At 44.0% G+C, this 21,593-nt stretch overlaps 1 protein-coding gene and 1 long non-coding RNA gene across 3 annotated transcripts in view; one reads left to right on the top strand and one right to left on the bottom strand.

Annotated features, from left to right (window-relative positions):
- The window catches only part of KCNJ16 (potassium inwardly rectifying channel subfamily J member 16), a 446,439-nt gene that overhangs the window by 357,910 nt on the left and 66,936 nt on the right, over positions 1 to 21,593 (bottom strand). The window lies entirely within an intron of this gene.
- LOC147702344 (uncharacterized) lies at positions 483 to 6,700 on the top strand. Its single transcript, XR_015297227.1, has 3 exons — positions 483 to 632; positions 2,588 to 2,723; positions 2,912 to 6,700. It is a non-coding gene; the product is annotated as an uncharacterized LOC147702344 (long non-coding RNA).

Here is a 21,593-nt window from a genome sequence, read left to right as displayed (position 1 = left end):
CTCCAGCAAAATTGCTGCGTGGGTCTAAAACGGCTTCATAGCCGTAAGTATAATATACTTTTTTTGCAAAAAGAAAACATATCTCTTTTTTTCACACAAACTCCTCACGGCAGGGTGCACCTTAGGGCGTGTAGACCACCGGAGGATCACATTTCAAGGTCCTGAAGAAAGCTGAGCGACTCGGGCTCGCCATAAGCAGAAACATGTCGACCAAATTCACTCGTATGGACTAGGGGTCTATCATACCTGAGGCCACACCTATGGGTCCATTCACATTTGTTTTTAATCAGTGCAAATCGGACTAATAATAAAATAGTTGAAAGTCACGAACTTGCACTTTTTTGCCGTTTTTCTATTTCTTTGTACTCACTTAGCTTTATTTGGCTTCACAAAACACCCTCAACACACAGAAAACCAGCTCTGCTGTAAACAGGCATTGAGGCACACTGGATAGACATTAGGTCTTTCCAGTGGGAACCCAGTGATGAAGCATGTCACCACTAGGTTGGTGAGTGAGGGTTCTTAAAAACTTCTTTTGTATTGTCCCTTCCCTCTGAGTTTATTCTTTTCTTTTCTAGACACTTTGTGTTTTATCTCGAGGTTGTCCTCTACTTACTTTTCACTCTTTTGTTGTTTAAAAATTAAAAAAAAGCTAATAATGTAGCACCATATTATCAAAGAACGTCGATAACATTATTGCCACTTCAGCGGCTGGAAACTACAGCTAAAGCGGCAACAATGGGCTTGATAATATGCCCTTGTGAATTTCCAGAGGAGTCCAGGTTCACACCAGAATCTGGGTTTCTATGGGAATTCACAATGGCATATTATCAAGCTCCTTATCGCCGTTCCTTGATAATATGGCCCCTAATCTCTGGGGTCATGTGTTTCATTTTAAGGACTTGCTGGACCACACTCATTCTCGCTGACCCCAGCGTCCTAGACAAAGAGGTGATGGGAGGGTAAACACTAAGGGCTGACTCTCCCCCTCCTTCCCATTCTCACTATCAGCCTTTTTTTTCAAATAAATAACTGAGTGATTAGGTCTTCTTTTTCTGACAACACCTGTCTATAGTTTATTGTGAAAATCATCTGTGTATAGGATATTATGAAGGCAAACCCCTCTAATATTACAGTGCACCTATCAAACATAATCTAACTGACTATTTCACTAATGAAGGCTGGGTAATTCTCAAACTGCAAGAGTTCTATGAGTGTATCACTTTATAACACCATGAGTACTGCCCGTGTGATTACAGAATCAATAAGGCACTGCCTAGGACCACAATAGCTTCAGGGACTGCTGAGTCCCACCCTTCATATTTAAATAAAGACCCGGAGTGTGGCAATCTCCGGACTTCAGATGGCCTCAAACCCCCCGAACAATTAGTAATCAATACCTGGGAAGGTGGCGGTCTCCTAGGCTGCAAAACGTCTCTGTGCCCTTCCACGCCTAATTTACATGTGATGTTAAGATCCCCAGTCCTACAGAGACCCTGCAATATAATAATTGGATTGGCCACTGACCATTACCCACCAGGAACCTGATTTAAATGAACGGGTGAGACTCCGCTTTTTTTTGTTTCTTTTTTTCTCTCCATTTTTATCACCCACATTCCCTCTATTAAAGCAATACAATGTTTTCCTCCTCTTGCTTCAAGTAGTCAAACAAGGATTTGCTATCACAGGGTGAAGCCATGCACCAGCCCTCTACTAGCAAACACAAATGTCCCGCAAATGCACATCCCGGGACATTGTATGAGATGCGGCTGGGAGGTCGCGTGCCGTAGGACCATGATGCATTGTTGGTTAGTATAAACGCATACTAAAACTACTTACACACATGTAGTACAGTGACCAGAGTGTAGTGAAGAGGCAGAGGAAGCGCAAAATCTTAAAATAGAAATCCTACCGGCGGTCAGATGACATAGTTAAAGGAACCGACGACGCTGGCATGAGTAGAAACAGCTACACGAAGAAAATGGGTCTTCACAATGCAAACAATTTTGAAATATTGGATAAGCGGTGCCTTCTTTTTACCTTCTCCCGCTCCTCGCCAAATTTATGTAGTGAAGAGGCAGACCACAGTGGATCCATTAAGTAGATTTATTACAGAAAAACAAGACACCTGAAATAGCAACCAACAGGACCAGACAGCAAAGCAACCGTCTTTTCCAGCACTGTGTGCAAACTCCGCAAGATTCCCCTCATGACAGCCCTACATTCTAACATTACATACTTAGATTATAGTAGAATTACATACTAACATTCTACTATGACTTACATTGGAATACTACACAGAGCACATGACTTTACAGCAAAGAGCTCATGGTTTCATCCACGAGTCTTGAGACCGGTAGGGGTAAGTAGTTCACTGCTCATTCCCAATATTTTATAAATGCAAACTAACAATACTTCCACAGGTATGCTACAGTGCCCAGAGCACATCACTTTACAGCAATGAGCTCACAATTTAGGCTCACGGTTTAATCCACAAGTCTTTACACCAGTAGGGGTGAGTAGTTCGCTTCCCACTCCCTATATACTGTAAACGCACACTAACACTACTTACACACTTATACTACAGCGGCTAGTATCCCACAGTGCCTCGAGCCCATCAATTTACACCAATCAGCTGGGTTTCATCCCCGACTCTTCACACCGGTAGGAGTGAGTACTTCGCTTCCCACTTCCGGGACATTATAAATGCACGGTACCGCTCAGTAGTTAGCTTCCCACTCCCTGTATGGTATAAACGCCTACTAACACTACTTGCAGGCATATACTACAGCGCCTAGAGCCCATCCCTTTACAGCAATCACCTTGGTTTCATCCCCAAGTCTTCACACAGGTAGGAATGAGTACTTCGCTTTCCACTTCCAGAATACTATAAATACATAATATCGGTCAGTAGTTAGCTTCCCACTCCCTGTATGGTATAAACGCTTACTAACACTACTTGCACACGTATGCTACAAACACCAGACCACATCACTTTACAGGAATGACCTCACGGATTAGGCTCTCGGTTTCATACCCGAATGTAGCACCATATCATATCAGCACCATGTCACTTTGAGCAACCCCGCAGATTCAGACCGGTAACAGTGACTACTTCGCTTCGCACTCCCCCACAAAGCTTACAGTGCTCCTATCCTCCTTTCCTACTTTTTTTGCCCTATTTTCCCCTTTCTCGCTTCAAAGGAATCACAAAATGGCGGGCAACACTTCCTAGTTGCAACCGCTAACAGCCAATAAGCAGCAAGCTCCTCCTCGTAACGCCTCAGCCAATCAGATGGCAGAATTCCCAAATATCAATATCTGTATATTTCGATATCTCTAAAAAACTACTAAACGTATTTACACCAAATAAACAAAAGTGTTCTTTCTACACCAAAACCCTTCTCCCTGCCAAATTTGGGGTAATTCCATTCACCCGTTTGATCTGTAGCCTTGTCTAAAGTTTCCTATGGAAATTAACATGGAGAAAACACGTTTTGGGACCCCCCTTTTATCTCAGCCTCCCCTTGACAAATCACCCCCAAACTTTCAACATAGGAGCTGTTATGAACAAAGAATTAGTTTTCACAATTTCATGAAGATTCATCAAATGACGCTAACGTTATATGCAAAACAATAAATGCTCTTCCTATAGAAACTCAGTCCTAACTCTATAACTACCATCTGGCAACCCCCAGTGGGTAATAAAGAACAAATTAGAATAGTTCTTTCCCTCTTTTAGCCTTCAAAACTTCTCTCTATCACTGTCTTTCTTAACAGTTTTTTAAATATTCAAGTGAACATTGAAGTCAGAAATACAACATATTCTATCAACACACTTTCTAGAACATTCTACAACACGTGGAGGGTAAAAGTTCATAGTTTTTTTGAAACCTAACGATATTTTTTTGCAATATTTTCTTGAATATTTAACGGCATGTGCAGGTTAAAAGATCACAAATTATTTAAGTTCGAACACTGCATTCCAAATACAAGTAGCAGGTGTGGTTGAGTTGATCAAATCTTATCCTATAATATGTACACCCCGTTCAAACTGTTTTTTCTTAACCAATCAGAAAAATGCTTTTTCACAAAATGAATGTGCACCCTACTTTTAAAAAACAATGCTTTTCATCTCCCAATCAGGTACCGTTTTGTAAGTGAAAAGAAACTATTTCTCCATCTTGAAACATATCTCTTAGTCTACGAAAGACCTGCATGAGCTACATACATCTTTCCATACCTTCCAGCCATACCTTAGAAATGCTATTGTGGATCGTAGGACATAGCTATGTTTTCTGGTGCAAAAGGTATGCAGAAACAGGATGCATTGTTTTAGACCTTTACAAAATGTGGACATTAAATGGTTTGAAGACAGAGAATTGAAGTGGCACCAAATGTTTCCTTTGGTTAAAACCTGTTTGCATCTCCAACACCCTGACCTTGTGATTGTGCACTGTGGTGGGAACGACCTAGGCACATTGACTGGGGTTGGTTTGGAAAAGCTTATGAAGAACACCTTTGAACAATTGATGTTACTTTTGCCTCAAACTATCTTTGTATATTCCAATATGTGCCAAAGACAGAAGTGGAAATGATCCAAAAAATGTTGTCCTCAGATTGAAAAATCTCGGGAAAAAAGTCAACAAAGCTGTCTCTGCATAATTCAGAGACCACAAAATTGGGTCCATATACAACAATATAGGTTTTGATATGGCGGATATGTACAGAAGTGATGGAATACACTTCACAGATCAGGGAACCCGAGTTTTCCTGAATAACTTGAAGCTGTGCATCCCCACTTATATGTAGCTCCAACTAATGAACACAAGGGCTCTTACAACTTAGGCCCGCTATTTTGGGGCCAGATAATGGAAACTCCCGGACCCTCGCTGAAATGTATTCTCCACACAGCTGTGGCGCAGCGGCCAGACCATCTCACTTTGCAGCACAGACCTCTCGCTTTTATCACCAGCTTTACTAGTTTGCTCTTTAAAAGTACCGTATTGATATACTTTCGAACTCCCTATACAACACCAACTAAGCACCATATACAAGTTGAAAAGGTGTGGCACAGCAACCAGAGCACATGACTTCAAAGCACAACACACACAGTTTAGGCTCATGGGTTCATCCCCGAGTCCAGCAGCAGCTCAATTTAGCAGCATGACAGTCTAGGCAATGCCTCACTTAATTTCCGTACCCTGCACCTTCACATCGGTAGGGGTCAGTAGTTCAATTCCTTTACTCTGAGTCCAGAAGTAGCTCAGCTTACCCCCTCAGCACCATCAGACCCGTAGGAGTGAGTAGTTAGCACTTCACAAATACCAAATTGATTTGATACGCACAAATTTACCTTCGCACGCCGTTTATAACACCCCCTAAGCCCCATGCACAAGCTACAATGTTCGAAACAAAAGTTCATCCAAGTAGCTATACCTACTTGCTCACACTACTTGGACAGGTATGACACAGCGCCTAGAGCACATGACTTCACAGCATATGACACACAGTTTGGGCTCATGCTTTCATCCCAGAGTCTGGCACCAGCACAGCTTAGCAGCATGAGGCTCTAGACAGTACCTCACATATTTTCGGTACCTCAGAACTTTCAGACCAATACAGGTCAGTAGTTCATCCTAGTAGTTATAAAAAACATGCTGACACTACTTCCACAGTTGTAGTGCAACGGCCACGGCACATTACTTCACAGCAAAAGACACACAATTTGGGCTAACACTTTAATCCCAGAGTCCTGCACCAGCTCACCTTAGCATCATCAGACTCAAGGCAATACCTCACTTAATTTGCGTAGCCCACCACTTTCACACCGGTAGGGGTGAATATTACACTTCGCACCCCCTCTATAGTGCACCATAAACACCCCCAGAGGTTACAGTGCTCCTACCCTCCTTTTTCCCACTTTTTTTGCCCTTTTTTCCCCTTACTCGCTTCAATGGAATTACAAAATGGCGGCCACCACTTCCTAGTTGCAACCGCTTGCACCGCTCGCAGCCAATCAGCAGCAAGCTCGTGCTTGTAATGCATCATCCAATTAGATGGCTGAATTCCAAAATATCGATATCTGTAAATTTCGATATTTCTCAAAAACTACTGAACGGATTCACACCAAATAAACAAAAGCGTGCATTCTAGACCAAGACCCTTCTCCCTGCCAAACTTATCAACAATAATGTACACACTGCTAACACTACCGGTGATATGCTATACACAACTCACTATACAAACCAAAAACTTTTCTGTGTGTACATATATCATTGATACTTGTAGTGTACTGCACAGTGGACGCAACCATATTATCACAGATTCTGGGGAAATATCTCGGTCATGTAGCTGTGTTGTCTCCACCCCCTTGAAGCAGAAGTGGAGTGGGCTGGTCCAATGTACGCAACTCCAGCGTAAGAGTATAAATAATTAGCCTACCCTTGGGGTGGTTCACTTCTGCAAAGAGAAAAGACTCTGCCACAGCGAAGGTCCTCACCCTGCCACGTGGCTGCGGCCATGACGACCAGCCTCCTCGATAAAGGCCTATCGGGAACTCAGCGCCACAGCACCACAGACTTATGTCTGTATCGACTATTACCTTTGATCTACACTGCGGACAGCAGGGTTCACAACTTGAATTCAGCTTTGGATCTACACTACGCACAGCATTGAAGTTGTCCTTGATTTATGTAAGGCAGAGACAATTCTACTCTATGTCCTCAGACTTTGTTAAAATAAGTGATAAAAATTCTTCGTTGATGTCTGTGCTGACTACTGCCTTTGATCTCTAGTGCGGCCAGTAGAGTTTACAACTTGATACCAGTGGCGCATTAGCACTACAGACAACATTGAATTCAGTCGATTTATTTAAGGCAGAGGCAATTGTACCATGTCCTCAGATTTTGTTAAAGTATGGACAGTAGGAAATTCAGCCTTGATTTATTTAATGCAGAGATAATTGTACTATATGTCTTCATATTTTGTTTAAATAAGTGACAAAAAGCATTCTTCGATGTCTGTGTCAACTACTTCGATCTACACTGCGGACAGCAGGGTTCACAACTTGAATTCATCTTTCCATCTTTACTACGGACAGCATTCAAGTTAACCTTAATTTATGTAAGGCAGAGACAATTTTATTAAATGATGTGACAAAAAAACATTCCTCAATGTCTCTACTGAATACTGCCTTCAAATGTACACTGCGATCAACAGAGTTCACCACTTGATACCAGTTCATGAGTCCCGTATGCAACAGTCAATGTATGGAGTACATCACGGATAATGCAGTGCAGCCTAAGATCTTCACTGTGAACAGCAGGGTTCACAACTTGAATTCAGCTTTCCATCTACACTACGGAAAGCATTAAAGGTATCCTTGATTTATGTAAGGCAGAGACAATTTTGTTAAAGGATGCCACAAAAAACTTTCCTCAATAGCTATACTGACTACTGCCTTCAAATGTACACTGAGATGAACAGAGTTTACCACATGATACCAGTTGTGCATCAGCACTACAGACAACATTGAATTCAGTCTCAATTTATTTAAGGCTGAGACAATTGTACTGTGTCCTCAGATTTTGTTAAAGTATGTGACAAAAAAGCATTCCTCGATGTCTGTGTCAACTACTGCCTCCGATCTACACTGCGGACAGCAGGGTTCACAACTTGAAGTCAACTTTGCATGTACACTACGGACAGTAGGGAATTCAACCTTGATTTATTTAATGCATAGAAAATGTTACTCTATTTGTTATGATTTTGTTACAGTAAGTGACAAAAATCATTCATCAATATCTCTGCTGACTACTGCCTTCGATCTACAGTGCCGACAGCAGGTTTCACATCTTCAATTCAGCTTTGAATCTATACTACGAACAGCATGAACTTTAGCCTTGATTTTGAAGGTAGAGATAATTGTACTTATGTCCTCAGATTTTGTTAAAAGACACGACAAAAAGAATTTCTTGATGTCAGTGATGACTACTGCCTTCGATCTACATTGTGAGGGCTCACGATTCAGGTAGAATGGCGATTGTACATGACGCATTCCATTATACCACTGCGACCACCCTGAACCACGAATCATCGCAGGGTCCGCACACGTTGAGTTCTTTCGGTACCACTAGCTCATTGCACCACAAGTCATCTGCCGTGCCAGTGAAGCCTCCCTGCACTAAGCATTATCACAGGATACGTACAAGCTCAGCGCCAAAGATACTGCTAACTCAGTGCACCATAAATCATCCCAAAGAAGAGTTTTATGTCACAGTGAGACATACTCTCCCTTTTAAATGGAATTTATGCAGAATCCAATCAACAAAACACATTACTCCATTTACTGTGCCGCCCGACCACGCATCATCGCAGTATACATACACGCTAAGCGCCAAAGGTACTAGTAACTCAGTGCACGAAAAATCATTGTCACTTGGCGTTAGTTACTAAGACTGAATTCACAAGACAAAAAACCTTACTATCAGTACAGCCTACCCGGAACACGCATCATCGCAAGTTCCACAGAACCTTGTTGTTTCAGATACCACTTACTCAGTGCAAACCAAACTAAGCATAACACCTATCAAATCTATACAATATCCTTTAGTATGCTTCCTTTAAAAACTTCTTTTATATCACTTATAGATTAAGTTGAGTAATAAAGTTAACGCTGCAAGTGCAAACGCACACTTAATGTCAATCTACGCTAAGGACAGCACAGATCACAATTTGAAGTATAATGTCCCTGAAACATACATATTTCAATAATGTATTCTATACATGTTCTATCTTTCATTTCAATCATGATTACAGATGTTGCAGTCCACCCTAAGATCCACACTGCGGACAGCGGTGTTTACAACTTTAATTCAGCTTCGCATCTACACTATAGACAGTAGGGAATTCAGCCTTGATTTAGTTTATGATGCAGGGACAATTATACTGTATGTAATCAGATTTTGTTAAAATAAGTGAAAAAAGCATTCTTCTATAACTGCGCTGACTAGTGGCTTCAATGTACATTGCGGACAGTAGGATTCACAACTTGAATTCAGCTTTGTTTCTACACTACAGACAGTAGGGAATTTAGCCTTGATTTATTTAAGGCACAGAAATAAAATACTCCTGTGGCCCTGCTACCATGCGCACGCACCTTTAATCCTACTATGTTCACAAAGAATGTAGAACACAGCGTTAAAATGTACCTCTACCACCCGCAATACCAAGTACCACTGGGGCATAAGCTTCAACATCACCACCAGACAAACGTCCCCATTTTGAAAAAGTTAGAATGCACTGAGTGAAATGCAATTGTTTAATTTATTATGGGGAGCAATCAGTAGACCTAGTTTGCAGAGCAATTGATAACCATTGATGGTAGTTTTTATTTTCCCCTCAAAGTTCATGCAGTCCAGTATGCAACAGTCAATGCTTTGAGTACAGACCACTAGAACCACGCATCATCGCAGGCTGAGCACATGCTGAGCACCAGACATACCACTAACTCAGAGCACCATAAATAATCGCCACATGGCCATATTAAGGCAAAATTCAGTTGCCAAAAGAGATTCTTACCAGTGTGTTCTGCCTGAACCACGCATCATCACAGCCTCCACACAAACCGCTCCTACCTCAGTTTACCACAACTCATGAACACATTACAATAGAATTTTCTGTGTATAATTTCACATATAGTGCTCCTACCTTTGTACAGCAGAAGTCATAAACTGTTTATGATTGAATATCTTTTTTTTATTGGGATTATCTGGTACATTATAAAAGACTTTTCAAATAATTTAGCATAAGCATACAATATACAAAGCTACAAATAATTTAGCATAAACATACAGTAAACAGGGCTTCCACCCAGCATTGAATCTGTACAAATATTGGCAAAAAATTAGCAATTTCAGTCCAAGAATAAATACACAATTGATGATAAAAGGCATTAATGATGAAATTGTATTGTAAGGGGTGCTTATAGAGCGCACTGACACCATGGGTTTCCTGGCGCTGGATGGAGATAGAGGGTGCAGAGAGACTAACCAGATTGAGGAAAGAGCCAAGTTTTTAAAGACTTGCGAAAAAGAGTCAGAGAGTTAGAAACTTTAAGAGAAGAAGGAAAAGAGTTCCAAAGCTTGGGGGCCAGGTGTGCGAATCTCCGGCCTCCAGATCTACAGAGCTTGTAAGAGGGGACAGTCAGAAGGTGAAGATGGGAGGATCTCAGATTCCGGGGCGGGCAATAGGGTATAATCAGAGATTTCACAAACGCGGGACAAGACCCGGTTAGCGATTTGAAAATGAGACAGCCGGTCTTGAAGGCCGACCTGGCGGTGACGGGAAGCCAATGGAGTTTGACAAGGAGGGGCCTGGCGGATTGCCACTTCGGGATCCCTAGGGCCAATCTCGCCGCTTGATTTTGCACCACTTGCAGTCTAGCCACCGATGTTTTAGGCAGACCGTGGTAGATCGCATTAGAAAAATCTAAGCGGGAGAGGACGAGAGCCATGATGACCTGCAGGAGGGCATCGGGTGTAAAGAGGGATGCCACTTTCCTGATCCTGCGCAGCTGGTAGATGCAGGACGAGACCACCGTCCCCACCTGTGGCCCAAGGGATAGGCCGGAGTCAATTGTGACCCCTAGGCTCTTCACCGAGGCCACGGGAGTAGGGGAGGGACCAAGTTCCGCCGGCCAGAATTGTGGCCCCCAGGAGGTGGCGCTCCTACCGGGGAGGAGGAGCTCCGTCTTCCCGGGGTTCAATTTCAGCTGGTTGTGGCTCATCCACTGGAGAATGTGGGACATGACTGCCTGAAAATTGGGAATAGCGGAAGGGGAATTAAGAGAAAAGATGAGTTGCAGGTCGTCCGCGTAATTAAACACGGTGACGTCCCACTGCCTCAAGGAGAAAAGAAGGGGGCGAAGATAAAGATTGAAAAGAAGAGGGGATAGGGAAGAGCCCTGGGGAACCCCACAGGGCTAGTGCTCCCTGGGAGCCCTGAAAGTACCCAGGCTGAGGGTCTGAGATCTGCCGGTCAGAAAGGATTTGACCCAGGCCAACGCCAGGCCCTGGATGCCAGCCTGCTCGACACGGTGGAGGAGGATGTTATGGTCCACCGTGTCGAAGGCGGCAGACAGATCTAATAGTACCAGGGCCTGGGGGGTACCCTTGTCGACCCCGTCTCTCAAGGCATCCAGTACCGCCAAGATCACAGTCTCCGTAGAGTGGCCGGGTCTGAAGCCAGCCTGATTGGCCTCGAGAAAGTTGGAACTCTCGATAAACTGTGAGAGACAGGTAGTGACGTGGGCCTCCAGGATTTTAGAAAAGAAAGGTAAGGGGGAGATAGGACGGTAGTTTGCTGGAACGGCGGGATCCGCCCCTGGCTTCTTCAGGAGGGGCACCAGAACGGCTTCCTTGAAGGAGCCAGGCACCGTGCCCGAAGAAAGAGAAGAGTTTAACAGGAGTAGAATGCAGTTGGGTAAGGAGTGGCAGATAGCCCGAAGTATGGACGGGGGACAGCAGTCGTCAGGAGATCCAGACTTGATACGGGTGGCAAGAGTGGCTAGAGAGGTGGAGTCTAAGAGAGAAAGTTGTGTAAGTGAAGCAAGATTGTGAGGAGGGGGGGGGAAGAACCAGCGCCAGGGGGGATAGCTGGAATGGTGTCCTTGATCAATACAATTTTTTCAACAAAATAGGTGCTGAGAGCATTGCATGCATCCTGTGTGGCAACCTGAGTGGGGAGCGTCCTGGAGTCGGAGGTAAATTCATTGAGGACCTTGAAGATTTCTTTGGGTTGACATGGGGCCGATAGAATTTTTCCTGATGCGTAAGCTTTTTTTGCTGTGAGAATGGCAAGTTTGTACCTATTACGGGCGGCCACATAGGCATCTCTGCTTAAGGGGTGGTAATCTCTCCTCCACTTGCGCTCAAGTTGACGGAGTTCCAGGTGGAGGGATTTGAGATGAGGGGTGAACCATTTGTGGGAATGGCTATGCCGGGATTGGGGGAACTTGGTTAGGGGGGCAAAGATGTCGCTGGCTGTCGTGAGCCAGTCTGCTACCAACCCGTAGAGCTTATTGGTGCCAGTATCATTAGATAGCACGGGGCAAGTTTGAGACAGGTGGGCAAGCAGGTTAGGGGGGTCAACAGCCTTCCACTTGCGAGCCATGCCGCCCTCCCGCAGGGGGACCCTAATCTGGCCAACCGCCGATATTGTGGTGTCGATCATAAAGTGATCCGACCACACACAAGGTGTTATTAACGGGTGGGAGGACTTGACCCCATGGATCCAGATATGATCGAGGATGTGGCCGCCTTTATGGGTGGCGGACCTGACCAGTTGAATGAAATTCAGGCTCGAAAGACCCTCGAACAATTCGGAAGCATGAGGGCCAGCGTCCTCATGCTGAAACCAATAATTAAAGTCACCAATGATGACAGTACGGGGGGAGGAGGTAGCAATGTTGGTGAGTTGATCAATGAAAGCTGAAGGGAAAGACGGCATAGGGTTGGGGGGGCGGTAGAGTACCACGAGGGTGACTGCCCCGGCCTCCGTCCCAAGGCTGAGAACCAAAGTGTCCACTTCCGTCACGGTCATAGCCGCAGAAGTAATGATCTTCAGATCCTTGCATATGACCGCCGCCACCCCTCCCCCAGCGCGACCTCCTGAGCGGTTGGTATTTAACAGGAAGTAGTCTGGGGGCAGTGCAGCTAAGATGTCAGGAAGTGAGTCATCAGAGAGCCAGGTCTCTGATAACAATAGGACGTCAGGGCTCTCGGTGAGAAGTAGGTGGAAGATGTCGGCTTGGTGCTTAACCATGGAGCGGGTATTTAGGTATAAAACCTGTGACTCAATGGGAGCCGGAGCCGCAGGTACTGGCATCGACCCAAGGTGGGGGGATGAGGTACCAGCAATACCAAAGGATGTAATGCGAGACCAGGTGTCGGGGGAAAGAGGGCTGGCAAAGACATGTAGGTGCTTAAGAGCAGCGGAGGAGTAAGGTATAAAGGTAGCAGCATCCCTGGCCCCTGGGCCAGTCCGGCCGCGGACGGGCGCAGACGGGCAGGACTCTGGCACGACTCCGGCGCGCCTCCGTCGCGCCCGCTGCGCTCGTCCGCTGCGCTGCCTCATGGCGTCCGTATAAATAGGGGCGGAGCTGCGGGGGAGTGGCAGGGCTATGGCGGAGAATACTGCCCAAGCCAAAATGGCGCCCGTTACCGCTGGGAGCCCCCGAGAAAACGATCAGCCCCAGTCGGCAACTCACCCCTGCAAACAGAATAAGGTAAGAACCTGCACAAGTTTAAAAGCAGTTAGTTACAGTGCAATTAAAAACAGATTCCGATATTTCCCGAAAATAAATCGCCTGCGCTCGTAATCAGCGGGGCGGGATGCCAAAGAAGCAGGGAACTCTCCAAAGTGTGACCAGACGACCCACTGCCACCGGGCCACTGGTCAAACACGAGAGAAAGCAGGAAACGCACTCCTAAATAGGGGCGGAGCTGCGGGGGAGTGGCAGGGCTATGGTGGAGAATACTGCCCAAGCCAAAATGGTGCCCGTTACCGCTGGGAGCCCCCGAGAAAACGATCAGCCCCAGTCGGCAACTCACCCCATTTATCCATTTATCGGAGACTAACCAGGCTGGCAATACAAAAGTAGGAAAGGTATACTGCATCCTACATCACAATCTTGCATCCCTCCACTTTGTAATAGGAGCCCATAGGCATCTTCCCATCTCCCCGATTTTTGCACCCTTCCATTCATATAGGCTAGACTCTATATTATGTATACCCAGTAATCTGGAGAGCCACATCTGAAAGGAGGGAGCCGTGGCATCTTTCCAACCTGTCGATAGTAATATCCGGAGTACAGCAACTGACATAAAAACCAAAGCTTCCTCGTCCTTTCCCAGGTCGAGCTTAGAGTCAGTGCCCAATAGCATCAGGGTAGGGGATAGATCGATCTTATGACCTAGCAACCCCTCCCAAAATTTCTCTATCTCATCCCTGATCGGGCCTAGCAGACTACAGTGGAAAAACATATGCAGTAAGTCTGCTTGCCCGGCATTGCATCTGGGGCACTTATTGTCTTCTCTGACCCCCCATGCAAATAATTTTGCCGGCGTGTGGTAAAGGTTAAACACCGTTTTGTAGTGCTGGGCCCGCAAATTAGAAGCCCAGAATAGCTTTTTGTTCATACATATGGCAAGATCCAGGTCGACATCGGGGTTACCCAGTTTTGTGGCCCAGGTACATTCAGTTTTCTCTATATCGTCTTGGATCCTCATTACAAGACAATTATACACTATTTATATCTTATTGCACCCTTTAGCTAATAACTCTACCAAGGGGAGATCAACCGGAGGCGGCATCTTTGGTCTTAGAGCCTTAAGGGTTCGGGCAATTTGGCCGTACAATAGCCAATGGTTAGATGGGATACCAAGCCTGCGTTGTAAGACATCAAAACCCACCATCCTATCTCCCTCCATGATATCCCCTAAAGTCTTGACTCCCAATCCCTTCCAAACCTTAAGAATCCTATCTGTTCCCAGCTGGGGGAAAAGACTAGAGTTACACAGATGTAAATATGAATTTAGCTAAGGAGCATTAAAAAACTTCAGGATACATTTCCAAACCAGCCAGGCCCCATAAAGAGTGTAAAGTCGAGCCTTCTTATAAAATCTCCGATCAACTTCACACAGCAGTAAACCGATTGACTTTTTTCCCAACAACATCTTAAACATAGAGGGTGCACTCTGCAAATCGGAACTATCCTCCTCCGTGTCCCCCTCAGAATGAAAAAGGATAGACATTTGTATCAAAAGGCAGGAGTAGTGATAAAGCCTTAAATTTGGGGGTGCCAGCTCACCCCTTTCCCTAGGAAGTGACATAAGGTTGGTGGAACGCCTGACTTCGCCATACTGCCAGATGAATCTTATAAAAACTGATTCCAAATTTTTTATTATCTTTTCTTCAATGAATAGAGGTATGGCCCGAAACAAGTACAACACTTTGGGAAACATTAACATTTTTAATACGTTTACCCTCCCTATCAATGAAAGATGCAGCACATCTATTCTTTTTAACTCAACTTCTATAGCCTTGATAAGGGGGGGATAATTTTCCTCTACAATTCTGTCCACTGAAGCATTAATTTTCACCCCTAAATAGGTAGCAGAATCCACAAATCTTGGATCAGTTTTAACAATATTTTTAGAACAGATTATCTGTGTTTTTGATTTGTTTAATAGGTATCCAGATCGACAGCCAAAGACCTTTGCCATCTGGGCCAAAACTGGCAGCGCCTGCTGGGGATTGGTAGTGATAACCGCCAGGTCATCGGCATATGCCAAAATTTTATTCACGTGGCCATTACATACAACAGGACTTATCCTAGGGCACCCTAATATTTCCTGAATGAGGGGATCAATATAAAGAGAGAAGAGGATAGGGGGACAGGGGCACCCTTGACGCGTCCCTCTCTTAATGTCAATTTTGTCCGATCTCTTACCCATGACCACTACTCGCGCTACCAGGTCCAGATACATAGCTTTGAGAGCTCTAATGATTTTTTCACCAAACCCTCTCCCTGCAAGAATACCCCAAAGAAAGCTCCAAACAACACAATCGAAAGCTTTCTCCGCGTCGAGCAGGATCATGGCCATCTCTCCCCCCGTGGCAGCCTGGGCGTCGAACAAGGCTATTGTTCTGCTAGTATGATCTGTCATACCGCGACCAGGGACAAACCCATGCTGCCAAAGGGAGACGAGACTGCCAATGATACTGCCCAACCTTTTGCCCCATATTTTCGAATACAACTTAGTGTCCACGTTGATCAGCTAAATAGGGCGATAGGACCCTGGATTCTCACTTGGCTTTCCCTTCTTGTGGAAGATTATTAGATTGGTTTCCCTCCATGACCCCTGAACACAGAACCCCATTGAATAGATCCACAAGCAGCGGGGTGATCTCGGCTTCGATAGACTTCTAAACCTCCAGGGGGATCCCATCTGGGCCTGCCGCCTTCCCTGATGCTAATTCCCATAGTGCAGCTATGATCTCACTCCCAGTAATATCTCTATCCAGTTCTTCTCTTGCAGCTTCATCCAGACGGGGGCCCTTATCTACACACTCCTCCCCCTGGTTTCTATCACAATCTTCCTCATCATAGAGCCTTTGATAGAAGTTCCCGAAAAGCTTTAGTATATCCTTGGCCTCAGTGTATTCTTTCCCTTCCTCTTCAATACAGGAGATTACATTCTTGGCTTTTTCCTGTCTTAGTCGAAAAGCTAGGGCTCTACCTGCTTGCTCCCCTGTTTCATAGCGTTTGGCCCTTGAGGTTTGAAAATCACAAATCGCCTTCTGAGTTACCTCCTTCTGCAGCGCAGCTTTGACCATCAGCGATGCGCTTTGGCTTTTACTACTATCTCCCCCTGAGGCAATATCCTTGATGTGTCGTTCTTCTGCAATGGCTAGTTTCCTCATTAGTCTCTCCACCTTACATCTATCCTCTCTTCTCAGCCTAGCAGAACAACTTATATATTCCCCCCTTAAGGCCGCTTTAAATGCCTCCCAGACCCCATTGCGGGAGGTACTGTATCTATTGGCTGCAAAAAATTCGCCCGACCATTTATTGAGGTGCTCCACAAACCTTTTGTCCGCTAATAATCTCCTTTCAAAGGTACAGCTTGTCCTTTTCCTTTCCACCTTTCTCATCTCATACGATAATACCAAGGGGTTGTGGTCCAATATTAGTCTCGGGAGTATTGTAATACCTACCCTGTTTATTTCGGAGGAAGAAATAAAAAAGTAGTCCAGCTTGGTATACTTCTGATAGGGGTTTGAGAAGTAAGTAAAGCCAGAGTTTTGGGGCTCTTTAACGCCCCACACAACCTTCAGCCCATGTGAACCAATAAGGGCCTGTATTGCCCTAAAAACTCTAGGTTTCCGTCCAGCGTAGAATGTTCCATTGAGCCAATCCACTGAGATATTTAGATCTCCACATAATACTGTCGGGGTTAGCTAACTAACTAATTCTACTTCAAGGAGATCAAAAATCTCAGGGTCATCCTTACTGGATCCATAAACTACACATAATGTGAAACTCATTTCCATCTCGGCTATTACCCATCTACCATGGCTATCCACTTTAACACGTCTAGCCCTCCCCCCCAAAGACGTTCTTGCTAAGATAGCAACCCCCCTAATTATTGAAGATTGCGTTGAGCATGCCATCAACTCAAAGCCATTAAGGAGCAACAATTTTCTCTTAGCCCACGGGAGATGTGTCTCTTGAAGACACAGAACATCTATTTGATTATATTTCACAAAATACGCCAACCTTTGCCGCTTCCTCCAATCATTCATACCTCCCACATTTATTGTACAGATTCTAATGTTTATGATTGAATATCTGTGTATGATATCATGATTACTATTCTACTTGTTACCCACAGCAACGTAATAAAATGGAGTCGAGCACAAGTGCCCGTACCCACTTCAACTATCTATCTGTGTCTGTATACTTTTTATGTTTGTAAAATGCTGCTCCTGCGCCCTACCACATTATATTGTGCTGTAAATAGCGTATGTAACCATCTTACCTCTGCCTATAACAAAAACTTTGATTACAAAAATTTCAATTATATAAATTTCTCTTGCTCATTCTACAAATACAAACGTACAAAGTGGATCATTACAACACTGCAAAGAAACTGTATAGTCAATTTATAAATGTGTACTACTTTTTTTTTAGCATATTTACATAGCACTAAGTCGACCTAAAACTATATCAACAATTTACATGAGCACCGTATTTACAGTACATTATCAGGCATGCGGAGATTACATCATTTCTCTAAAATAACAGGTGGTGGACGCGACCCTGAGCCTCGAACACTGATTTCCACCACCAAGTTTGTTAGTATACCTTAATGACCACATACGTATATATATGATCTGTCCTTCATGTGCTAAAAACTGCAACCTAAATATTTCACAGCCCTGTTTTACTACAGCCACAATACTCCACTGAATGTACGACAAACATTCATATTCGCAGAAATGTGCAGAAATGCGTCATGTCCACCATCTTTTATGTGTGCAACTATGGATGAATATAGGGTCAGTGATACAAACATATTGACACATTTGCGTGTAAGACCCGGATGACAGCAGCACTACAACACGGACACCCAAATCAGAAGATTTTTCATATAGCTCATGACGGGACTACGCCCATTGCTCCGGAGTCATCGTTCACAGCCTCGTGCAGCACTGGCATATGTCAGTCCAGCCCACTCCACTTACGCTTACAGGAAAACACAACAACGGTACGTACATGGCCCAGATTTCCATTGTAGTGATTTCTTACTTCCAGGTCTAGTTGTCAGAACGGCACAATGACTCTCCCTAATGGCTGGTATACACCCACACCACACCCCTCCAGCACATACATCACTACACAGTTGACCCTACCAATAAAGAAGACAGGGCACACCTGCTCTACGCCATTTTAGGGTTGCTCCCATCGCAAGCGCTGTGATGGCCTGTCCTAGTGTTTCGGAGGCTTCATGTAGGCCTGAACTACCGAATAGGGGGGTCCACTACCACATGCGTGGCCTCTTTGGTCACTGAGTTAGTGGTACCGCAAGGACTGAGCGAGTGAGGAACCTGCGATGAAGATAGATGCACGAGTATGTCCTTTGCTATAGTTATATCAAGACTCAGCACCAAATGTGAGATTTCTTGGTGGCAGAGCAGGACTGCATGATGTAGAACGTACCCTGTCTGTGAAAAGGTGAGCAGTGAGGCCTGGGTGCGCAGCGGAGGGAGTAGATGGGGTGCAGAGAGACTGGATACAAAAAGGCGAAGCAGCGATATAGGCATACGCAGTCCTATATACTGTATCTTATTGCATTTGTATTTTTTCTTCCAATAACAGGAAAGTTTTTATAATTGGTAAAATGTCCGCCGCTCATGATGATTGAAACCATGTGTACCTTTTTATCTAACAGGTTGTGTTTAACAAATTTGCGTCCCCCCCAACACCTCCAAAGCTCAACATTCAAGGATTCTGCGATGTTGCATGGCCATCGTAACAACGTCTGAGAAGGCTGCTTCGACATGTGGTGCACCCTCTTTGAATCACGCCAGTAGCACAAGGTAAGCAAAGAAGCTTGTTTCCGAGGCAACGAGAAGTCACCTGTGGGCAGAGAGAGTGGGTAGTGTGCAGCAGCTTGACTGCGTACGAGTGTACAATTACCTCTGGGCAGTGGGAGTGGATAGGTTGCAACAGTCTGGGTGCACAAGAAAGGGCACTCACCTCCGGACACTGGGAGTTAATGGGGTGCAACAGTCTGGGTACGCAGTAATGAGAACTCACTGCTATGCAGTGGGAGTGCATGGGATATAGTACTCTGGGAGAAAAAGAGTGCACAGATACCACCTTGCAGTGGAAGTTGATGTAATACAGTATCCTGAGTGTGCCAAGACACAAAGCAGAAATATACGTGTGCAGTTGTATGTACTCTGCTATTACTAACTCTATACTATCTTTCAGATTACTATACATGTAGGTGCACTATGAACCAGAACATGCTTGGACACACAACAGAGGCAAAAAGGTGAGCTATGAAGATTTTCTCCAGTATTAACAGTACCTCTCTTGCTCCATCTATTACTTTCTCTCTCACTCTTTTTTCTCTCTTTCTCTATCTCACTCTATCTCACATTGTTTCTCTTTCTCTTTTAAAGTTATGGACACTGCTGTTCACTCTGCCAATAAAACAATCAAGGCTGAATTTAATACAGTCTGCAGTGTAGAACCAAAGCAAAAATCAAGTTGTGAACTCTGTTTGCCACAGTGTTTACACAAGGTAAGCAGAGCGGCCTAGATACACAATGCCTCCAATTAAATGTGTTCGAAATAAAGAATATTGTCCTGCTTAATGACGTGATCTGTCACCTAATTCTGTCTCATCTCTGAATCATTTTAAAGACCTGTTGGTCCATACTGTAAATCTGACGGAGTAGGCACTTCCGTACAGACACCTCTTGAACGCGGGCCCCTAAGAGAGGTGGAATGAATCAGGCACACTGCAGATGTGCAAATTAACAAATATTGCCAAGTGTTACCTTAATTTGTGATCTTTGACTTCATTCAGTCACATCGATTTCATTTTAAACACTTATTTTCATTTTTGTTCTGCAGATTACCTACCCTCCTTCCATTGGAGTCCATCTCACATTTTGTTTATTATATTGTTATGTTAAAATTACGTTTCTAGTTATTTATTGTATTGTTATTTTAAACTTACCTTTCTAGTTATTTATTGTTGTTTTAATAAAAGTTAATTAAAAAAGTATATATTCGTCTTCTTTTTCTGACAACATTTCAATATTTATTGTGATATTCATATGCTTAGAAAACATTAAACAATTAAAAATAGAAATGATGTTTATAACTAAAAGTATAATACTGAGGCTAACTCTTTAGCAGCTCTTTACCAGAGTCTGTAGCTGCGATTAACAGTTCCTATGGGAAATTTTAAAAACTCCAGCATAGTAACTGTTTGGATTAGCAACATTGTGTGGTGAACTTGTAACCTGTGTGCTCACTTAAGTGTTCCATAAACTGTTACTATGGTAGCAGGCAGTAAGCAGTTTACGGGTAGGTTGAAAGGTACTGGCTGTACAGAAACCATTATTTTTTCCCAGGATCCTCTACATGACAGAAAAGAAAGCAAACTAAGACTGAACACTGTGCAGCAGATTTACAAGCCCCTTGCACCACTTTCACGTCACTTTTCCCATGTTAAAAGTGATGCAATAGTGAACCAAGGAACTTGTAAATCTGCCCCTATGCACATTACGAGCAAAGGAAGTACACAACTATTTGAATTCTTTATCAATCACAATTAGACAGTGTTGCTTCACGATTCACAATGCACTTCACTAAGTACTTTGTGCCTATTTAAATGGGAGACGGGATTGTCGACATTACAAAACTTAGGGGCATATTTACCAGGAAGGTGTTAAAATTGTCGCCGCTTTAACGGCAGCAAACCACAACTAAAACAGCGATAATGGACTTCAAAATCCTTTGTTATCTTACTGGAAGATTTTTTCAACATTGCTTGCTGCTATTCAAGAGTGAGAGCCGAGGCTCTCGCCCTGCCCTAGCAAACTTGGGGGCATATTATCAAGGACAGTGTTAACATGTTCTGGTGTAAAACCAGGGCTTCTATTGGAATTCTCATGAATTCTTAAAAGCCTATTATTAAGCTATTATGGCCGCTTTAACAACACTTTCCTAATGCTAAAGCAACGATCATTTTATTGCTGTCCTTGTAAATATGCCCCCAATATCGCGAGAAATACAGCGATAATTTATGTTCGCAAGTGAAAAGCTTATTAATATAAGACTGTGGACTCAACATATCAATCCACCTTTCATATTAAACATGCTTAAGTCTACTTCAGAACAGATGTTAGGATCCAACTTATTCCGCAATTAGCTAGAGTTTTCCTTTCGGTCCTCAAATCCAGGGCCGCCTTGTAAATACAACGCTATTGTCATACCTCCCACT

Source organism: Lissotriton vulgaris, chromosome 7, assembly GCF_964263255.1.
Source record: "Lissotriton vulgaris chromosome 7, aLisVul1.2, whole genome shotgun sequence".
NCBI classification, from domain to species: domain Eukaryota; kingdom Metazoa; phylum Chordata; class Amphibia; order Caudata; family Salamandridae; genus Lissotriton; species Lissotriton vulgaris.
The sequence above is the reverse complement of the archived record's forward strand: the minus strand, read 5'-3'. Positions and strand labels throughout refer to the sequence as shown.